The 22,562-nt window shown below is 43.3% G+C and overlaps 2 pseudogenes; one reads left to right on the top strand and one right to left on the bottom strand.

Moving 5' to 3' along the window:
- Nucleotides 1-324: 324 nt before the first annotated feature.
- On the bottom strand, nt 325-1,240 carry LOC133053542 (chromodomain Y-like protein; annotated as a pseudogene).
- A 15,644-nt stretch (nt 1,241-16,884) lies between these two features.
- LOC133053562 (heat shock transcription factor, Y-linked-like) lies at nt 16,885-18,552 on the top strand (annotated as a pseudogene).
- Nucleotides 18,553-22,562: the final 4,010 nt, after the last annotated feature.

Here is a 22,562-nt window from a genome sequence, read left to right as displayed (position 1 = left end):
TTCTGACACCCAAACCAAGAAAACACACTTTTTTTTTTTTTAAATATAGTACTAGCTGAAGATACAAAAATTAGAGCCTCAAAGAGCAGCCCAGAGCTCACCATTATACTTTTACACTTGTGTGTGTATTAAGTATAAAATAATGACGTTTGGACAAAAGAGTTTTGTAGTTATTTATTTTAAAGTTACAGTACTTAAAAACCACTTGGCAATAAATAACTTGGCTGTCTCAAGTACTGCTTCCCAGCGGGAGCTCTGGGCGAGCCTGGCCCGGGCTGTGAGGTTAGGGGCGGCGCTGCCCAGTGAGGTCGGGCGGCCCGGCAGTCAGAACTCGTCGATCTTCCTTTGCAGGTACTTGAGCATGGAGTCCATGCCCTGCGCCGTTCGCCAGATCTTCTTCAGAACCTCGCACTCCCGCTCATTGGCCTGCTCCAGCTCCAGCTTCATGTTGCAGCGCACAAGGGACTTGGATTCCTTGAGCACGACGGGGTTGCATGAGGCGAGCTCCTTGCTGTAGACCATGACTTCCTGGGTGAAGGTCCCAGGCCAGAACACCCGCGAGACCATCCCTTTGCCGCACGCCTCCTGTGCCATTGGCTTCCGCCCACAGAGCAGCATTTCATTTGCAGATGCTCCTCCCATAATCTTGGGGAACATGACCGTGGAACAGCCATCTGGACACTGTCTGAATGTGGTATAGGGCATCTGGAAACATGCCTTTTCGTTGGCCCAGATCATATCACAAAGAGGCAGGATGGATGCCCCTAGCCCAATGGCCGGGCCATTCACGGCTATGATAATAGGCTTCATGAACTGGATGAAAGTGTTCACGAAGTTTCTGATGGCCTTCCCCATCCTGGCACTCTCCCTCTTGTAGTCGTCTGTCAGGCGCTGGGTGAAGTAGATCAAGTCCAGGCCACAGCAGAAGATGCAGCCCATGGCACTGAGCAGCACCAGCTTGCTGCCATCCACCCGACCGTGCTCAGCGCCCTCTGCAGCTCCTTCATCACTTCCGGGTTCAGTGAGTTGTTCTCGGATGACTCAGTGGACAGCAGGATGTGGGTGAAGACGTCCTTCTTCTGGACCGTGATGTCCCAGTACCTGCAGGTGCTCTCCGTCTGTGGCACTTGAAGTGCAGCCACTTGTCAAAGGGCTGGTCTCGCCTGCCCTCGATGAACTCCCTCTTCCCGGCTGTCACGCCAGTGACTGACGTCTGCAGGGTGGTCATCCTGTTGGCCATCGTGCGTCCATGAGAGGGTAGGTGCCTTTCCCATTCACAGCCAGCCCTGTGGCTGTGGCCGCGGTCATGGGCCTGACGCCTGCGGCACCAGCGGGTGTATCCTTGGCCGGTGCCCACACCGCCCCCAGGCCCAGTAGGGCCCCTACCGGCTTCTCCGCTGCCGCCTCTGGGCCACTGTGTCCTCCGGCCCCTGCTCCACGGTGTACAGGTTCTCGGGGCTCTCGTCCTGAAAGCCATCCACCGCAGTGGTGCCCTTGATGGGGCTCTTGGGCACGAGGATCCTGATGTCCGACCGGGCCAGGTCCATGTTTTCGCGGGTGGCCAGGCCTGGCATGGGGCTCTTCCAGAACTTCTGGCGGTAAACAACGGGCTGCTCTTGACCTCGTGCTCCTTGCCCACCACTAGGACCTTGGGAGCATCCTTGGAGAAGCTGCTCTTGGTGGACCTGGGGATCTGCTTCTGGCCATTGTTCGGGGAGGTCCGGTTGATTCTGGTGAAGGTGCCCTCCTTCTGTTTCTCACTGTGGCACCGGTTGAAGTCGTGGATGCACTCCTCGCAGTTCACCAGGTGCTGCTCTGGCTCCCACGTGTTGTCCTCACTGTCATAGCCTTTCCACCGAACCAAATACTCTGTCTTCCCTTTCTTGATTTTCCTCTTGTCAATGATCCCTTCCACTTCATACAGCTCCTCAGAGGCCATGGCCTGTGGCACGGGGGCAGGGCCTCTGAGGCCACCTTATTCATTTTGAAGACTCCCAGTCGTCTGCTCCAGAGCCCCTGAGCACACCTATGTATAGGGGACCACACCCTTATGATTATGAGGTCAGTAAGTCAATTCCCCAGCCAATGACAGCCTTCCCCCGGCCTTGGCATCACAAAGCCTCATCCTGAAACCTCTGAGGCTGGATGGGGTGCAACTCAGATGATTTGGTGGGAGAAATGAGGCATTTTTCATGATCCTAAAGAGCCCACCAATCTCACCTGCCAGCCTCATCTCTCTAAGTCAACACAGGTGGGTCACATGGCAGGGAGAGTGTGTCTCTTCCAAACCTTGCCTCATAGCCAGGTTTCAGTCTTTCATTCGAGTCTCTCTCACATTACATTATTACCTTCTTTTGTTATCTTGCCTCAAATCCCTCCACGATAATTAGGCTGTGGAAACGAGAATAATTTCACTTTCCTGCTACAACTGGTCTTAATGCACCTTGAAGACCATTCAATTCTGGGCCACTTATGAGAAACCGTTTCCATCCCACCTCTTTTTCTCAGTCTTCATCTTGCTCTCCTCAGTTTTCTCATCTCCAGTCTGAAATCCCTGTCCTCAAGCTGTGAGAATGCACTGAATACATACACTTGTTCTTGCTCCACTTGGCACTGTCTTGTTTCAACTCGAGGACTAATGGTCATCTCCCTAGGTGTAATGCCCAGGCTTTGGTTTTAACATGGTGATGCGGATAAGGCAGATAAATACATAATTTGGGTTGTTCTGGATAACCCCAAGAAGGAAATGACCACCTGCAACTGATTAGTATTCCCAGGAAGGAAGGGGTGGAGCTTGCCCAGTGGTATGTGAGCCTTGTGTGCAAAGGGCTTCTCAACATGCGCCCTCACAAATTTCTTCTCATCCTGTTTTCCTGCCAGAACCTCTTTGGGTGTTACCTCACAGTTGAGACCATGGTGGAATTCATTTCCATAAATAGCTACCACAAGCTTCCAGCCTCTTGGAGGAAACACTGAGTAATCATGCCTACGCATCTGGTTCCCAAGGTCTCTCATTGAGGTTGTTGGCTCTGGAGGATAGGGGAATGAGTTGTGTGCTTCACCACAGTCCCTGTGTTCCTAATTGACTAGCAGGGTCAGCCAGCCTGAGAGGTACCCCTGAGGGACATTCTTTGTTGACTTAGTGGGATTTCCTGTGGTTTCCATGAAATGCTGTCTTCCTGGTGTCCACTGGTTGCTTACTCACCTACGACACACATGGATGTTCATAGCAGTCTTATTTCTAATAGTCAAAAAGTTGATAAGGACAAGATAGTGGAGGTGGAGGTGTACAGGGAGTACATCTCTGTCCAAGGATTCATCAGGAATACACCTTCAGACACAAGTGCTTGCAGAACCTCAGCTGAAAGCAGAGAAGACGGCCTGAACAGAGGAAATAATATATGGAACCACAAAAAATCAGTAGGATGAAGGAACTAGGGGGAAAACATGAGTGTTAGTAGGAATGGACCTGCCCTCAGGGGTTGGGAGACCTGAAGTAGGTGTCCAGTCTCCACATGGGATCAACTGTCTGAATCAGAGGACATACGTTTAAGGCTGAGAGTGAAACAGCTGATCTGTGGCAGCCTAAGTGGAATGAGAATGAGACAGTCCTTTCCACAGCCATTCACACCCCAGAGAGGGACACAGGTCCTGTAGAAGCTGCAGCAGGGAACAAATGGTTCATAGAGATTGTGGAGAAATCCCTGGCCATGGTCTGCTGTCTACTGGTTAGAGACAAATTGATGGAGTATTCAAATGGGGAGATTGTGTGGGAAAAGCTTGTGGAGGTAAGCCAGGCAGCCATGGAAGGGAGGTGACACTGCTGAGTCATGTATAGTGGGTGGAGCCATCACCATAGCCTCTCTCTCCCCATACGCTTGCATCACAGCTGAATAATAGAGAGGCTGACCCATCAAGCAGCTGAATCACTGAACTACGGAATAAGACTCCACCCAGGGTGCTCCCTCAAGTGCCTGATGCTCCAAACTACATAGTAGGACCCCAGCCTGGGGGGCTGCCCTCTATTTGCCTGACACGTTGAACAACAGAGAAGGACCCCAGACGAGAGAGCTCTTGAAGAGCCTGAATGCATGGAACTATGGTGAAAGACTAGCCAAAGAGGCCTTCCGATTGCCAGCTACAATAGGCTCAAATAAAGATTCTGACAGGGCCATAATCCCTGCAGTGGAGGCAGTCCAAGTCCCTGTACACTGCACTGCCAGGGTCCCCACAAGCCAAGCAGCTGTGTCACCTTCATGCTCAACTCTCACTCGAGCAGAGCTGCCACAGGTAAAGACTCTTGCGTCTTTGCTCTCAGGGTCACTTCAGTAGTGTCAGACTCTCTTCTACCCTGTAGACTGTGGCAGGATTCTCTATCAGGGAGGGGTTTCTCCATGCAAGAATACTGGAGCGTATTGTCCAATACTGGTCGTCATACCCTTCTAGAGCACTATATGCCCTGCTGTCCTAATCCCCAAACCCCTGAGTAGCTGGCGCTGCCAGAACCCCTCTGATCCAAACAGCTGCACCACCTCCACACCTGGCCCTCACAGGGGCAAACCCAAGGCCTCCAGGGCAACCTCACTAGCAATCCCCAGTGGACAAGTCACATGCAGAGATGGAAATAAAACCGCACTTGAAACCCAGCGGCAGTGTAGCTGAGGAAGAAGACCCAGAACCTTCCTACCAGGTGTACAAACTGCAGATTAAATCCACACTATCAACCAGGAAGACTCTGTGTCTATGGAATATATAAAAGGTCATTGAGAGCGCCTACAAACAAACAAACAACAGACAAAAGGCACTTGTTCTGATACCTGCAGACATTGGAGGCAAGAGCACACAGGAATGGTTCCAGATTTGAATGTGAGCTACCCCCACAGCAGGTCCAGAGATCAGCACAATGATGAAGGGCATCCTAGGGAGGTGAGGTGGACTGTGAATCCAAGTGAGAGAAAGGACTCTGGCAGCAGTGACTCAAGATGAACATGTATTGTTCTGTTTTGACTTGCTCTGAAGATTCTTTTTTTTTTTTTTTTTTTTTCATTTATTTTTATTAGTTGGAGGCTAATTACTTTACAATCAAAACATCCCACCCTCGCCTTCTCCCACAGAGTCCAAAAGTCTGTTCTGTACGTTTGTGTCCCTTTTTCTGTTTTGCATATAGGGTTATTGTTACGGTCTTTCTAAATTCTTTATTTCCTTTCCTATCAATGTTTTCTTAGGTTTATTTTCATTGCTTTATTCCTCAATTGGCCTCATTCTCTAGTTTTGTTTTCCTGTCTGTGCTTTAGTTACTATTCTTCTGGTAGATATAATTTTTGTTTTTCTGTGTTTGACAGGTTGATCTATTTTACCCTATTTTTGTTGGACTCTTTTGATTTTCCTTATGGCTGTATATGTGTTTGTGTATATTCAGTCACACTTTTTATTGTTGTCATAAACCTCTGCCTCTACACTGTGCAGTTCTGTGGAGGTTTTTTTGTTTGTTTGTTTTCTTCTTCATCACCCACCTTTTCCCCTCTTTTTTTATAATTTTAATTTAATTTTTTTGACCTATTATATGTTTCTACATTTATTCCTTTGTTTGCCTTTCCTACCTTTCTTTTCCCCTTGCAGTTAATCTCTAACATATAGAAGTCTTCTTGAATTCCCTCTATTTAAATCTGCATATCTATACTTTCTTTCTCTTCTTTACTTTCCTATCAATATATCTGTTAGTTTTGTTTTCATTGCTTTAATCCCTACTTGACACAATGCTTTTGTTTTCTTTTCGAGTTTGGGCTACAGTTTTGTTCTTAACACGTAAATATAATTTTGGATTTGCTTTATTTGTTGGCTTAATTACTGTATTTTATTTTTACTGGACTCCTTTCACTTTGCTAATGGGTGTACATGTATATGTGTATGTTCCATTATTTTCATTATTACTAGCCTGATTTTGTAACTGCCACTTGGCTGGAGCCCATCTTTGGTTTCTCATTTTTTAATATTTCTCATGGTCTTACTTAATGCCACAACAAACCTCATGTGGAATCTTCATTCCTGACCAGAGATCAAGCCCTGAGCACTCACTCCAAGATCCAAGACTACAAGAGAACTAACCCTTGGGAATATCAAATAGTGTGGAGGCACACAAAGAACACCACTTGAACACAAGACACAGCATCACCCACCCACGAGTAGCACCCCATGCGGTACACCTAATCCAAAAAAAAAATAAAAATAAAAATCCAATCATGAGCAGACATGATTGCCACCTTACTCAGCCTTACCCATCAGAGGAAGAACAAACAGGTCATGTAGTCTGGTATTTCCATCTCTTTCAGAATTTTTCACAGCTTATTGTGGTCCACACTGTCAAAGGCTTTGGCCTAGTCAGTAAAGCAGAAATAGCTGTTTTTCTGAAGCCCTCTTGCTTTTTTGATATTCCAGCATGTTGGCAATTTCACCTCTGGTTCCTCTGCCTTTCCTAAAACCAGTTTGAACATCTGGAAGTTCACAGTGCATGTACTTTTGAAACCTGGCTTGGAGAATTTTGAGCATCAGTTTGCTAGCGTTTGAGATGAGAGCAACTGTGCAGTAGCTTGACCATTCTTTGGAATTACCTTTCTTTGGGATTGGAATGCAAACTGACCTTTTCCAGTCCTGTGGCCACTGCTGAGTTCCAAATTTGCTGACCTATTGAGTGCAGCATTTTCACAGCATCATCTTTTAGGATTTGAAATAGTTTAACTGGAATTCCCACACCTCCACCAGCTTTGTTCAGAGTGATGATTCTTCCTGAAGCCCACTTGACTTCACAGTCCAGGAGTCTGGCTCTAGGTGAGTGATCACACCATCATGATTATCTGGCTTGTGAAGATCATTTTTGTACAGATCTTCTTTATGTTCTTGCCAACTCTTCTTAATGCCTTCTGTTTCTGTTAGGTCCATATGGTTTCTGTCCTTTATTGTGCCCATCCTTGCATAAACTATTCCCTTGACATCTCTAATTTTCTTGAATAGATCTCTAGTCTTTCCCATTCTATTGTCTTCTTCTATTTCTTTGTATTGATCACTGAGAAAGACTTTCTTATCTCTCCTTACTATTCTTTGGAACTCTACATTAAAAATATCTTTCCTTTTCTCCTTTGCTGTTCACTTCTCTTCGTTTCAGAGCTTTTTGGAAGCCCTCCTCAGACAGCCATTTTGCTTTTTATGTATTTCTTTTTCTTTGAGATAGTCTTACTCCCTGTCTCCTGTAGAATGTCATGAACCTCCGTCCATAGTTCATCAGGCACTCTGTGTATCAGATCCAGTCCTCTAAATCTATCTCTCACTGTCACTGTATAATCATAAGGGACTTAATTAGGTCATTCCTGAATGATCTAGTGGTTTCCCCTACTTTCTTCAGTTTCAGTCTAAATTTCATGATCTGAGCCACAGTCAACTCTCAGTCTTTTTTTTTTTTTTGCTGACTGTATAGAACTTCTCCATCATTGGCTGCAAAGAACATAATCAATCTGATTTTGGTGTTGGCCATCTGGTGATGTCCATGTGTAGCATCTTGTCTTGTGTTCTTAGAAAAGGGTTTTGGCTATGACCAGTGCGTTCTCTTGGCAAAACTCTATTAACCTTTGCCCTGGTTCATTCTGTTTCTGCAAAGCCAAGTTTTCCTGTTACTTCAGGTGTTTCTTGACTTTCTATTTTGCATTTCAGTCCCCTATAATAAATGACATCTTTTGGCGGTATTAGTTGTAGAAGGTCTTGTAGGTCTTCACAGAACTGTTCAACTTCAACTTCTTCAGCATTACTGGTCAGAGCATAGACTTGGAATAGATAGTGATATTGACTGGTTTGCCTTGGAAATGAACAGAGATCCTACTGTCATTGTTGAGACTGCATCCAAGTGCTGTATTTCGGTCCACTTGTTTAGCCCCAGTTCCCCCTCAGCTGGTGACTGGTTCCTTGTACTTAAGACACACTGCATTGCTAACTCGTGTGGCAGTGGAATAGTGTTCTCTGCACAACTTCTTCCTGGATTGTGACTTCCACTCGCCAGGCAGAGATGTTCAGAAAATTCCCCCTGAGCATTGCACTCCAGACAGTGTCCCCTCCACAGGTTGCCCTGTGTTCTCCGGAGTGCTGTTCTGTCCCTGAGGATCAGGACTCTGCAAAGCCCTATTGCCCTGGACATTCACCCCTCCTGGAAAGCTGGCATGTATCATGGGCTTTATCTTCCACTGGGGATGCCATGGGCTCTGGGCTCAGACATGAATGCTCCTGTCAGTGTTCCCTGACAACTCTTGCTTGGGTTCTGAATTGCTACTGCTGACCCCCTGATGCAGATGTCCTCCCCTGTGCATTTCTTTAAAAAAAAAAAAAAAAAAGCACTATTTTATTTATGTATTTGATGCTTTTGAACTGTGCTTTGACAAAGACTCTTAAGAGTCACTTGAACTGAAAGGAGGTCAAACAAGTCCATCCTGAAGGAAATCAACCCTGAATATTCATTGGAAGATTGATGCTGAAGCTGAAGCTCCAATAGTTTGGCTACCTGGTGGGAAGGGCCAACTCTTTAGAAAAGACCCTGATGCTGAGAAAGATTGAAAGCAGAAGAAGAATGAGGCAACAGAGGATGTGATGGTTGGGTGGCATCACTGAAGTAATGGATATGAGTTTGAGCACACGTTGGGAGTTGGTGATGGACAGAGAAGCGTAGTGTGATGCAGTCCATGGGGCTGCCACAAGTCAGACATGACTGAGTGACTGAACAATGGTTAATGTATTTGTTTTTGGTTTTGCTGGGTCTTCCTTGTTGCACAAGTGCTTTCTCTAGTCACCGTAAGCACAGGCTACCTAGTAGTTGCAGTGGGCTACCCAGTAGTTATGGTGGGCTTCCCTGGTGGCTCAAGCAGGAAAGAATCTGTCTGAAATTCAGGAGACCCGAGTTCCATTCCTGTGTTGGGAAGATCCCCTGGAGAAGGGCATGGCAATCCATTCCAGTATTCTTGCCTGGAGAATCCAATGGACAGAGGAGCCTGCTGGGCTATAATGGGTCCATGGGATCCCAAAGAGTCAGAAATGACTGAGCAACTAACACTGTCAATTCTCATTTGTGGTGCACAGGCTTCTCATTGTGGTGGCTTCTCTTATTGCAGAGCACGGGCTCTAGGTCGCTAGCGTTTCCATACTTTCAGCACGTGGGCTCAGTGGTTAAGGCTCCCAGGATCTAGACCATAGGTGCAATAGTTGTGGCTCTGAGGCTAATCACTCTGCAGCATGTGGGATCCTCCCAAATCAGGGCTTGAAGGTGTCTCCCATGCACTGGCAAACAATTCCTATTCACTAGACTACCAAGGAAGACCACACACTCTGTTTTTTAAAAGATCTCCTTGAGCAGACAGCTTCTCTCCTGTTTCTCTGTCGACTTCTAGTTGCTAGCTGCAGCCTCTGCTACTTCCAGGTATTTAAGACATCTCATTGGCATGCTCTATTCATCAGCCTGGCTCTGTCCCCTTCTCCGAGCCACATCTGCCTTTCTTGGTCTTGGGGCCACATGTGATGTAGTCCTCACCTTGGTGATGAGTGGAGGGAGGGTGTTAGAGTCTTCAGAACACACCCTTATGTTCTTATGTGCAGGACTAAATACTTACTTGGTCATCTGAATCAGAAATGTATGTGGTGGGTTTGGGGGTTTCTTCTTTGCCTTTTTTTTTAATGTAGAGGTGGTTACCACATTGCATTTTTCTCAAGATACATTTTATCAAGCAGAAGGAAAGTAAAGTTCCTCTCTAATTGGAGTTTTATTGATTGTTTTGAGGATTTGTAGACAGTTGAGCTTGTACAAACTTCTTAATGAATGTACTAAAGATCTAATAAAGCACATAGTTTCCTTTCTAAAGAGATATTCCAGTGACTTTTCCAGGATAAAATGTGGAACCTACTTTTCCTTAAGGGGATACCAAATATTGATAGGCTGTGCTATCATAGGTCCCATTAACTCATTGCTTAATGTCATAACCACTGCATGCTTGATTTGCACTTTCTCATGGCATGTTCAAGGCACATTCTGGGAAGCTGGAATGTCATGATGAGGGACAGGAAAGAGCCATGATCAAGGAGTGTTTTTCTTTGGAAAGTGATTCTACTAAAACACCTGGGAGTCAAGGTCATTTTAAATGTCCAACTCATATTTCATGCACAGTTGTGACTCAAATTGCCATTGAGTATGCTTTGTGTAGTTGGATTAAAAAATGGCACCCTCACTCATGAAATAGTCAACTGACACTCAGGACATGTGTACTGTGCTACATTGCTTCAGCTGTGTACAGCTATGTGTAACCCTGTAGACCATAGCCCACTAGGCTCTTCTGTCCATGGGGTTCTCCAGTCAAGAATACTGGAATGGGTTACTGTGCCCTTTTCCAGGGCATCTTCCCAACTCAGGGATCAAATGCATGTCTCTTATGTCTCCTGCATTTGCAGGAAGGTTCCTTACTTCTAGTGCCACCTGGGAAGCCCAGGTCAGCCATAGCAAAGTCATTAACCTCTTCTTTCCTGGTTGTACTGGAAAATAACCAGTGGACAGTTCCATCCCCTTAAGAAAATAAAAAATAAATAAAAAAGAGTACACTTCAAAATTGGAATTACATGTAACTTCCTTTCTAAAGATGTTTCTAGAGATTCTCGTGCTTGGAAGAAAAGCCGTGACAAACCTAGACAGTGTACTAAAAAGCACAGATGTCCCTTTGCCCACAAAGGTCCGTCTAGTAAAAGCTATGGTTTTTCCTGTAGTCATGTGTGGATGAGAGAGTTGGACCATAAAGAAGGCTGAACTCCGAAGAATGGATGCATTTGAACTGTGGTGTTGGAGAAGACTCTTGAGAGTCCTTTGGATTGCAAGGAGGTCCAACTAGTCCATCCTACAAGAGATCAGTCCTTAATATTCATTGGAAAGATTGATGCTGAAGCTGAAACTTGAATACTGTGGCCAAGTGATGTGAAGAAGTGACTCATTGGAAAAGACCCTGATGCTGGGAAAGATTGAAGCCATGAGGAGAAGGGGGTGACAGAGGATGAGATGGTTGGATGGCTTCACTGACTCAACGGACATGAGTTTGAGCAATCTCCAGGAATTGGTGATGGACAGGGAGGCCTGGCATGCTGCAGTCCTTGGGGTGGCAAAGAGTCAGACACACTGAGAGACTGAACTGAGCTGAGAGCTCCTGTGAAGCTTTAATTGCACAGATCAGTGCAAAGATACTCCCAGGGATTGTGCAAGGAGACAGAGACCAATGACGAGAGTACATGCAAGTCTGGACACATTTTGGTGGAGGTTTTTTGTTTGTTTGTTTGTTTTGACAGGCTTCTCTCTTACCAGAGATGTGCTCTCTGATTGCTTTGCAATGCATCCTTTTCCTGGATGACTCAGGTTTCTCTTCAGAAACAAGGGAACTCAGAAGGGTGACCGGGGAGAAGATATCAATGCATGTCCTGGCTTGCAGAAGCCAGTGCTATCTTATGCTCTTCTCTGGATGGCTTCCTTGTCTTAACTGATAGGTCATGGGTGTGATTTCTGGCCTTTGAAATCTGATCCCGCACAGAAACATTCCTCCTCCTTCCATTCTGATACCCGGTGGTTTTGATTTTCCACATCAGTCAAAGCTTCACATCTGAGCTCTACTGCACACCCCTTTCCTGTGGTGGTTCTTGATGTCCATCGAGTATGTCCCTTGATCTGCCTTCCCAGCTGAGTCCTTACTTATATTGGTTTGAGCCGCTGCCAATTTGTGATCTGTTTCGGGTGGGAGAGATGCTTTTTTCCTGTTTACCTAAAGGATGAAGCTGCTAGATGCATCTGCTCACATGGTAAGGGTCACTCCCCTGTTTCCATGTCGGGCCTTCCGGGACCTCCCACACCCCCCACCCCACCGCTGCCTCCAGGGTATCCTTCAGGTTTCTGCAACTCGAGGTCAAATTCCTCATCTTCCTCTTTCTGGACTTATCTTGAACAGCTCCCCTGCCAGGGCGCTGCCTGACTAGGCTGATATTCTTCAGATGGGGACTGGGTCTGGACCACCTCCCATGGAATGTCCACCCTGACTTGTGCTGGGCCTTTCAAGTTACTGTCCAGGGAAGGTCTTTCATCTCCAGCCCCGAGCCCTGCCCCTCTCACTCCCACTGCCCTGACTCAGTTCTTTCCCAAGTAGATCCTGACTCCCATGAGAATCGGGGTCCCCTGACCTTGTTGGGTGAACATCTTTCGTCATCCGTAACATCCATTGGATGAAATACGAAAGCTTGTTTCCAAAGAGACTTCCAATGACTGGCTTTTCTTTTTTTCCTCTTCTTCCCTCCCTCTTGCTGTTTCCAGAGTGAATGCTTCTATAAGGACAGCAAGAAAGTGCTCATTGTTGGACACTCCTGGGGACCTCAAGAGGAGTTTTGCAAACAGAATTCCAGTGAATAATCCAAACCACAATATTCAACCTGGCAAGTGAGCTTGGGTCTTTCCTTTTGACCAGGGCACACGGACAGGTATTGTAGGTGGGTGTGGAGTCCTTGATACTTGCCTGCTTTCCTTTTTGAACAGGGAGGGTTTTGTTTTGTTTTGTTTTTCCTTTCTCAGCTACAGCAAGCAATGCTGAGGACTTTGCCTGAGGAGTGTAGGACAGGATTGCCTCACTTTTAGCTCCAGCAGACAGTGATGTCTGCAACTGGCAATGCTCAGCACTCTCTTGACTGTTAAACAGATGATGGCGATAAAAGGAGTGTATGTGTCTCGAATGCACGATGCATTCAAGGCCCGACTTATCACATGTAATGCATGATACACTACACACAGCTGGCATGCAGAGCCATATTCCTGGGTCTCTAGGACCAGCTTCAGGTCTGTGCCTTACCAGGTTCAAGCCTAATGAAGTCTTCCTCACGGGAGAAGTTTGATGGGGTCAAGAGTATATACCAGAGGTCTTCCAACCTGCCTCATTTGCAACTTTCTTCACCATGAGTGAGAAAAATATTGGACAAATATTTTGTTTTGTCAAGAAAGCCAAGAAGAGCAGGGATCCCCAGCTACTCTGTCTCCCAAACCTGGAGTCATTTTTGCTGGGAGTGTAGGTGAAGTGTGGTTTGTGTAAGGCAGGTAGGCTGCCTTGGAAGGCCATCTTTGTGGCTGGAGGAGCTGGGAAGTCTTTGCAGATGAAAGGAAGCAACATGATATGATCTGGGCTTCAGGGTAAAGCCAGACCTTTGTTCTTTTTTTTTTTTTTTTTTTCTTTCATTTATTTGGCTGAGCTATATCTTTGCTGAAGATCTTCCAATCCATTGTAGCATTCAGAAACTTTAGCTGTGGCACGTGGGGTCTAGTTCCCTGACCAGGGATTGAAACCCGGGCACCCTGCATTAGGGAGTACAGAGTCTTAGCCACTAGACCTCCAGGTAAGTCCCTTAGTCAGACATTAATGACAGCACTTTCAGAGAATCTTGTATGCAAGGGTTTGTGGGGATGAGACAGAAAAGCCCACTAATTCATGTCTGAGTCATTATAGGTGATGCATTGCTGTAGGGAGTGCTACCTTCAGAACCTGTCCTGAGACCCTGCAGGTTCCTCCATCATCGTGGTTTCACCTAAAGGTTTTTTTGTGTTGCTCAGATGCATCAGCTCTGCGCTTGTCTGCTTGTTGTGACTTTTGGGCCACCCCTTCTTTCTCCCCCGTGATGTTGAAGCTGAACATGTTTGGCCACCTGATGTAGAGAGCTGAGTCATTTGAAAAGACCCTGATGCGTGGAAAGATTGAGGGCAGGAGGAGAAGGGGACAACAGAGGATGAGAAGGTTACATGGCATTACCAACACAATGGTTGTGGGTTTGGGTGCACTCTGGGAGTTGGTGATGGACTAGGAGGCCTGATGTGCTGCGGTTCATGGGGTCACAAACTGTCAGACACGACTGAGCAATTGAACTGAACTTGCTCCTTTATCCTCTTTTTCCAGGACAACATCTTCTGCTGTTTATGGGTCTGTTTTCTCTGTGGACAGCCTCCATCACCACCTTTCCAGTCTTTAAGTTCTTTCCCCTGCTGTTCACTCCATTTTGTCACCAGGACTCCCACCTCCCACCCACCCCAGCTAACTGCCCAAAAATCCTCTGATTGGAAACAGCCCCTGGGCCTCCTAGCTGGGGCGTGTCAAAATCTAAACTCTCCACCCTGTATCTTTCACTTTGGCTGTTTCTGAGTGAGTGTCTAATCTTGGCCAGGTGGAAGTTTATTAATGTTTGGATCTGTCATTATGTCGGGATGAAAATTGTTTAGAACTTCAAACTGGTTGTTAGACAAATGAATTGCTTCATAGTTCTGTTAGGAGTAGTCATATTGTTTATGGTGTCAACTTACAATAAATAATTGGCTCTGTTACCCTAAGCTCTTGGGAGTTGTTCTTGGGTCCAGGAGGAAAAACAAGTCCAAGTACCATGTGGTTTCATCCATGAGCGTGTCACTGGCTTCATTTCCAACTCTGTAATTCCCAGAGGAGGAATGTTTCCTTGCTGTAGTGAGGTTTGGAATTGATTTTCAGGTCAACTATGGTATGTAGTGAGAGCTCAGTGAACTCCCAAAACTTTATCCTGGTATGCACATAAACATTCATCTGTTTTTTGCTAGTGTTCCTAGCAGTTTGTAAAAAGAATGGCTTTCTGGTATGGAACAGGGCTTGGCAGTTTGTTGTTGTTGTTGTTGGTGGTGGTGGTGGTGGTGGTATATGTGTGTGTGTGTGTGTGTGTGTGTGTGTTTTAGTAGCAAGCCAAGTAGTCAAAATTTTTGGCTTTATGGGCCCCAAACTATTCCATTCTCTCTGGCAGCAGTGTATAAACGAATGGCTGTGATTGCATTCCAGTAAAATTTTATTTAAACCCCCCCAACCCCCCCCCCAAAAGGCAACTGGCTGGATTTTTTGCAGGGGGGAGGGTTGTACACACCATCTAACATGTGGGATCTTCCCTGGCCAGGGATGAGACCCAGGCCTTCTACATTACGAGCATGGAATCCTAATCACTGGACTGCCAGGGAAGTCCTAGCTGGCTGGATTTGATTCATGGGTCATAGGACTTCCCTGGTAGTTCCACTGGTAATGACTCCTCCTGCAGTGCAGGAGACCCTGGCTCAATTCCTGGGTAAAGAAGATCTGCTGGAAAAAGTATAGACTACCCACTCCAGTATTTTGGGTGTTCCCTGTAGGCTCAGGGTGTAAAGAAACTGCTTGCAGTGCAGGATCAATCCCTGGGTTTGGAAGATCCCCTGGAGGGAGGGAATGGCTACTCACTCCAGTATTTTTGCCTGGAGAACTCCATGGGCAGAGGAACCTGGCAGACTGCAGTCCATGGTGTCACAAAGAGTCAGAGACGACTGAGAGACTAAGCACAACACACAGTTTGCAGGGCACTGGTTCGGAAAGTAGGTTGGTTAATTGATGCCTTACTCGATGTTTAGCTGGATTATTACTATATAAGAAAAGTTGGGTTACATTATACAGAGTGAAGTAAGCCAGAAAGATAAAGAACATTACAGCATACTAACACATATATATGGAATTTAGAAAGATGGTAACGACAACCCTATATGCAAAACAGAAAAAAAGACACAGAAGTACAAAACAGACTTTTGAACTCTGTGGGAGAAGGTGAGGGTGGGATGTTGCGAAAGAACAGCATGTATACTATCTATGGTGAAACAGGTCACCAGCCGAGGTGGGATACATGAGACAAGTGCTCGGGCCTGGTGCACTGGGAAGACCCAGAGGAATCGGGTGGATAGGGAGGTGGGAGGGGGGATCGGGATGGGGAATACGTGTAAATCTATTGCTGATTCATGTCAATGTATGACAAAACCCACTGAAAAAATAAATAAATGAATAAAAAGAAAAGTTGGGTTAAATAATTACAGATTGAAAGTTCTCAGCATAAAGTCATAAAATCCTTTTTAGGAGTCTGTCAATATACACTTGTATACATAATGTGTATAACTCTAAGTAGGGAATATTTTACATTCATGGGTTCAATCCCCTAGTCAGGGAACTAGATCCCACTTTCCAAAGCTAAGACCCGATGCTATGATGAAGACTGAAGATGGCACGTGATGCAACTGAGACCCAACACAGTGAGATATATATATATATATATTTCTGAAATTTAAGTGCATATACCACAGAGTAGTTGGAACCAGACAGTTGATTATGTTGACTCCTGATATCCTCAGTATCAGGCCATTAGTAGAATGTCCCAAAACTGATTACACACCCCATGGCCCAAACTCAATACGTCATTAAAATACTTCCCCTGAAACCATTTGGGGAGTGTGGATCTTTGAAGCATCAACTGCTAGAACACCTTGCTTGGTCCTGCAATAAACATATGCTTTCACGGAAACCCACAGTCAGTTGATTGATTTTATCACACAGAAGCCAGTAGACCCAAGTTTGGTTGGGTAACAGTACAGACTATTAAGAATGTTTATAGAAGGGTGATAAATCACTTTTATTTCAGAAACCAAGTAGATTTCTTGATGTTACTTTTCTGTGTAAAAATTCTTTAGGAATGAGATTTTGCAGGCTTCATGGTTTGGTTACTATTTATGTAAGCAGCCTGTATTTTAACATGATGCTGAAGTAAACACTGGTTGAATGCTACCCAACAATTGCTAGGAGACCAGTGACTTTGTGATGTCACAGCTACCCTTCAATTGCTGGGAGACCAGTGATTTTGTGATGTCACAGCTTTTCAACTTTCAGAACCACTGTGATGATCTAGAGAATTTATCTCTGTAGGCCAGCCAAGCAGTGTTTGAAGTTGCAATGTGTAAAACCAGAAAAATGAGAAAAGTATCTGAAGAAAGATTGCTCTGAGATGGAACATATTTCTTCAGAAATTCAGGATGTGCCTCCTAAAGATGAATCAACTGATTCAGAAACCTCCATTAGATCTTCTTTTTATGATTATACACTTACTGGGGACAAGGTGTTGATATCTATGATTGAAGAATATGCTTTTCAGGCTTTGTATGAGGAAGTTGTGATAAAAGGGCCAAGTTACACATTTTCTGTCTTGGAAACAGTTGAATGCTTTTCTTTCACTCACATTTCCTCAAAAACTCTGGACAATAGTTGAATGTGATCAGTTTAAATCTATTTGGTGGGATGAGAGTGGCACCTGTATAGTGATCCATGAAGAACTCTTCAAGAAAGAAGTCTTGGAAAGAAAGGCACCTTTCAGAGTATCTGAAACAAATAGTATGAAAAGTTTAGTTCAGCAGTTTAACCTTTATGGGTTTAGTAAAAAGCAACAAACATTTCAAAGATCTGCTTCACTACCTGACTTTCTGGAAGAAGAAAACAACATCTCTGTTTTGAGCAAGGTATTCCAAAATTTTCACTTCTTGGCAATATGTAAGAGTAAACCTGTGACTTAAAAATCATGTTCATATATGTAGCTAAAAGGGAAGTTAAAATTGTGAGAGCAAACTGTTGAAAAATCTAATTTTCTGAAGTTGAGAACAGCTGGAGGTTAAAATATTTGATCTATAACAAAACTTCCTAGCAACTTGAAACTGGATACAAGTCCTGAAGCTACTTAAAGTGGTATTCACTGCATATATACAAAGCATTTTTAGTTGAAGGGCATAATTGTTTCTAACATGTGAACTGTTAAAACTACTAATGACCATGTTTTATTTGATGCTATTTAATTGGTATCATTAAAGGTATACATTTTTATAGTTTAAATTTGTCAGTTTTACCTTGGTTTATAAAGAAACAAAATAATTTTATACTTTTATTTTAGTTGCAGCTTTACTATAATCCAAATTTCAAAAGAAGCTATCCCCACCTTTTAATAAGAATGAAAAGAAGAGTTGGGATTAACAATGTGCCTCCAATTTCTTCATTAGTTCAAGATTACAAGAAGAAGCATGTTAAAACAACAGTCAACATAGATAATCGTAAATCTGATTTTCTTCATGAAACTAGTGGAGAGAGTATATTTTCAGCCTCCACAAGCTTAAGTGTGCCTTTCATACAAAAGCCTTATACCAGCCAGATAGTCCCTAATACAAATGCCCTATCTCCATGTGACTTACCTTTCCCATCATCAATATCCATTAGAAAAACAGACCAGACTGTGTTAGATCAACCTGCTGTTTTAAATCACTTGAGCATTTTTAATTGGCACTCACATAGCAGCTACACTCAAGTAAATGGCCACGTTGAGGACATTGCTACTACAACTACATCTACTTCTCAGAACTCTATCATATCTTCATTACAGAGCAGTTATTCTGGACTGATGGTGGAGCCTTCTAAATATCCCATTAGGTACAGCAATATGTCAGCCCATGGCAGTCCTTTTCCTAATCTGCAACAGAAAGGTAACTCATGGTCCTCAGTGCCAACAACCGCTTATACATCTGCCTCATCTCTTTCAAGTCAAGTCATCAACAGTCATCATTATATGAAAACCATGCTAATTCAAACTGACCTACCAAATAAGTGTCAGGTTATGGAGCCTAATGAAGATTAAAATTTCTGTTGGCAGATGTCAACAAATACATATAATTCTTGTAATTGAACAATAAGTTTACATGTTCATTTTTATAGTTTCATTTTCTATTTTTTAACAATGAAGAGTAAAATGAGGTTTTAGATCAATTTCTGGCTACTTCACTACACTGTTTTATAAACTCTTCTGTTCAGGAAAACATATGTTATGTGTCCTGGGTAAAGTTACCTGATCTAATGATTGTAAGCAAGAAAATGAGAACAAATGGAAAAGAGGTAATGGGTGTAAAGTGATCTCTGAAATCATCCCTGCTGAAATGAATGGGTGTCTTAATTAGGATGGTATGGGTGAAAGAAGAGATACAAATGAAACAAAAACAAATGCAAATACACAGTATGTACCTTGGTGCATTCACACTTACATTATATTGTGTAAGTTATTGATAGAGTTTTAAGAGATTAGACAGCAGATTGTCTTCATTATGGAAATTCATTTCGTACTTGAAAATATAGATATTGTAGCATGTCCAGTATCACAATCACCATTATGCCATCACTGTGATACCAAAGATAACATGACATAATCACTGACTTGCCCATGGACAGCTCAAGATGTGTATTTTACCAGTGGTATTGACCACTCTAGGGGTCACTTTTGCTCTGCTGTCCTTAAGGCATGCCTTTATTTCCTGACACCAAGATTCCACCCTATATTTCCTAATGAATGTTTGGATGTTGCTTATCTGTTCCCACAGAGGCAGAATAAATTCTTGGTGGTGACTGCAGCACATCAGCATGGTTAACAATTTTTTTGAAGACATGATATCTGTTTTCCATAGTAATTTCATTATCATTCTCTTATACTCTGCTTCTGGAGCTACAATCACACAAACTACTTTCAGTCTTGCTAAGCCCCTTCTCACAGTTCAGTTCAGTTCAGTTCAGTTCAATCACTCAGTCATGTCCGACTCTTTGTGACCCCATGAATCACAGCACGCCAGGCCTCCCTGTCCATCACCAACTCCCAGAGTTTACTCATACTCATGCCCATCGAGTCGGTGATGCCATCCAACCATCTCATCCTCTGTCGTCCCCTTCTCCTCCTGCCCCCAACCATTTTCAACGAGTTGGAACACCCAGGACTCTCAAGAGTCTTCTCCAACACCATAGTTCAAAAGCATCAATTTTTCAGTGCACAGCTTTCTTCACAGTCCAACTCTCATATCCATACATGACCACTGGAAAAACCATAGTCTTGGCCAGACAGACCTTTGTTGGCAAAGTAATGTCTCTGCTTTTTAATATGCTGTCTAGGTTGGTCATCACTTTCCTTCCAAGGAGTAAGTGTTTTTTTAATTTCATGGCTGAGGTCACCATCTGCAGTGATTTTGGATCCCCCAAAAAAATAGTCTGACTGTTTCCACTGTCTCCCCATCTATTCCCATAAGGTGATGGGACCAGATGCCATGATCTTAGTTTTCTGAATGTTAAGCTTTAAGCCAACTTGTTCACTCTCCTCTTTCACTTTCATCAAGAGGCTTTTTAGTTCCTCTTCACTCTCTGTCATAAGGGTGGTGTCATCTGAATATCTGAGGTTATTGATATTTCTCCTGGCAATCTTGATTCCAACTTGTGCTTCTTCCAGTCCAGCATTTCTCATGATGTATTCTGCATATAAGTTAAATAAGCAGGGTGACAATATACAGCCTTGATGTACTCCTTTTCCTATTTGGAACCAGTCTGTTTTTCCATGTCCAGTTCTAACTGTTGCTTCCTGACCTGTATATAGATTTCTCAAGAGGCAGGTCAGGTGATCTGGTATTCCCATCTCTTTCAGAATTTTCCACAGTTTATTGTGATCCACACTGTCAAAGGCTTTGGCGTAGTCAATAAAGCAGAAATAGATGTTTTTTCTTGAACTCTCTTGCTTTTTCTATGATCAAGCAGATATCGTCAATTTGATCTCTGGTTCCTCTGCCTTTTCTAAAATCAGTTTGAACATCTGGAAATTCTTGGTTCACATATTTCTGAAGCCTGGCTTGGAGAATGTTGAGCATTACTTTACTAGCATGTGAGATGAGTGTAATTGTGCGGTAGTCTGAGCATTCTTTGGGATTGCCTCAACTTTGCCTAAACTCTTTCTTGGGGTTGGAAGGAACTTCTCTTTGTCCTCCTACCAAGGTGAGCACAGATATCAGGCCTTTCATATGTTTTTGGTCTACCCTCATTTCCTTATGTATCTTTCACATTAGCTAAAAGTTAAAGCCTGCAAATGACACATTTTAAGTACTTACTGAATTATCAATAAAGAAATGTAATAACCAATCAAATGCTATATGCATTACTCAACAACATCCTATAACCTGCACTATTACCATAATTGACCTTAACTATTTACTGAGAAATTTTTCCAAGTTGATAAATATTTATTATATTTACATGAATGTCAAATGTGGGAATTCAAATTATAAAATCATTGCTGCTCTCATGAAGTTTACAGTCTATAAGAACTCATTCTAAGCATGTTGTTTCAGGCCCCAGTTCCCTAAAATTCATTAGTAGTTATAGAGATATGTGTGGGAAAAGAGAAAAAGGAATCATTCATTTTAATCACCTAGAAAAGTCATGGAGTAAGCAGGGATCAAAATCAATGGCTGATCATGAATACATTTTACAACAAATACTCTGAGCAGAGTGTCTGCTTGTTGGACTATCCAGATTCTCATTAACATTACTTAGAAAACTTGGCAATCTCAGATTTGAGGCCATTCCTTTAGATAGTGGTGACAACATCAAGCCATATCCCTGTTTTTTTATGGTAACTCACATAGGACAACCCCAAGTTAAGTTCACTATTCTCATTCTTGCAGCTAATGGACAATGAAATCTGTGGAATATTTCTGTAGATAAGGGAGTGGTCCACCAAATACACTCTTTTTCTTTCACTGAAAATATCATTAAATGTAGGTGAGAATACTATGCTTTAGAGGTAATCATTTTGCAGCAACTTTAAGAGTTATTGGAATTGGCATCCTTTGCTATCATTTCAAGCCCCAAATCCAATGGTCTTGTTTTAGATTTCAGGTGTCTTACTCTGTAGTCAGATTTACATGCTTTGAGCAATATCACCTTAAAGTGATTCCAGCTTCTATTTCAAGGCCATGTACTGATTATTTCTTCTCAGTCCCTTTTACCTTATTTTCATGTTCTGCTTTGAGTGGCAGGTCCTTCTCAAAAAGAACAGGATTAATCCACTTAGTCCTCTGTGATAGCTTGGATAAGGCATGGATAAGGACATGTTGAAAAGCTACTGTTTTGGTCCCCTCCTGAAAGCATATTATTAACCTGCACTTCAATTGTCCTACCAAGGGAAGCCTGGTTACATGATATATTACATTGGTGGTCAATTCCCATATGGCTTTAACATATCAGTATCTTTAATTCTCAAAAGTTTACAGAGAAAATAGCTCAATCCATTAGGGAAACATTGTACATGAATTCAATTTTCTTTCCTTTATGTGTTTATTTTATAATTGGTGCCTAATATAGTAGAAGAAAACAAAAATTTAAGTGAGATAAATACAGAAGATTTGGGGAAAAGTAGAAAAATTGATGGGAGAAGTTCAGATGATGAAATTGGATGCTTAAAATATAACAAGCAAATGTGTAACTGCAGGGCCTAAAGAAGTCAATATGACTTCAATATTGTTACCCTACAACACTATTTTCATTTTAGCAAATCACAGAATACTCTCACATGCAAAGTATTCTAAGATCCCATGGGATGCAGAGCAAAGGTATATCTCTCAAAACATTCTGATTTAAAATGTCACTAGAATGAAATCATTCAACTACAAAATAACTTCCAACATTAAGCCTAGAAACAAGTAACAGGGAAACTCTGTGCAGTTCATAGGTGTCCTTCAGTGAGTCCCTGGGTTTTCTTTTCCTTTCATTATTGTGTTTAGAGCATATAATATTGTGATTGTGCTTGTGTGTGTGTGTCTGCACCAGATTAAGAATGTGTGTGTG

Source organism: Dama dama, chromosome Y (assembly GCF_033118175.1).
Source record: "Dama dama isolate Ldn47 chromosome Y, ASM3311817v1, whole genome shotgun sequence".
In the NCBI taxonomy this organism is placed as follows: Eukaryota; Metazoa; Chordata; class Mammalia; order Artiodactyla; family Cervidae; genus Dama; species Dama dama.
This window is presented reverse-complemented; position numbering and strand designations above follow the sequence as displayed.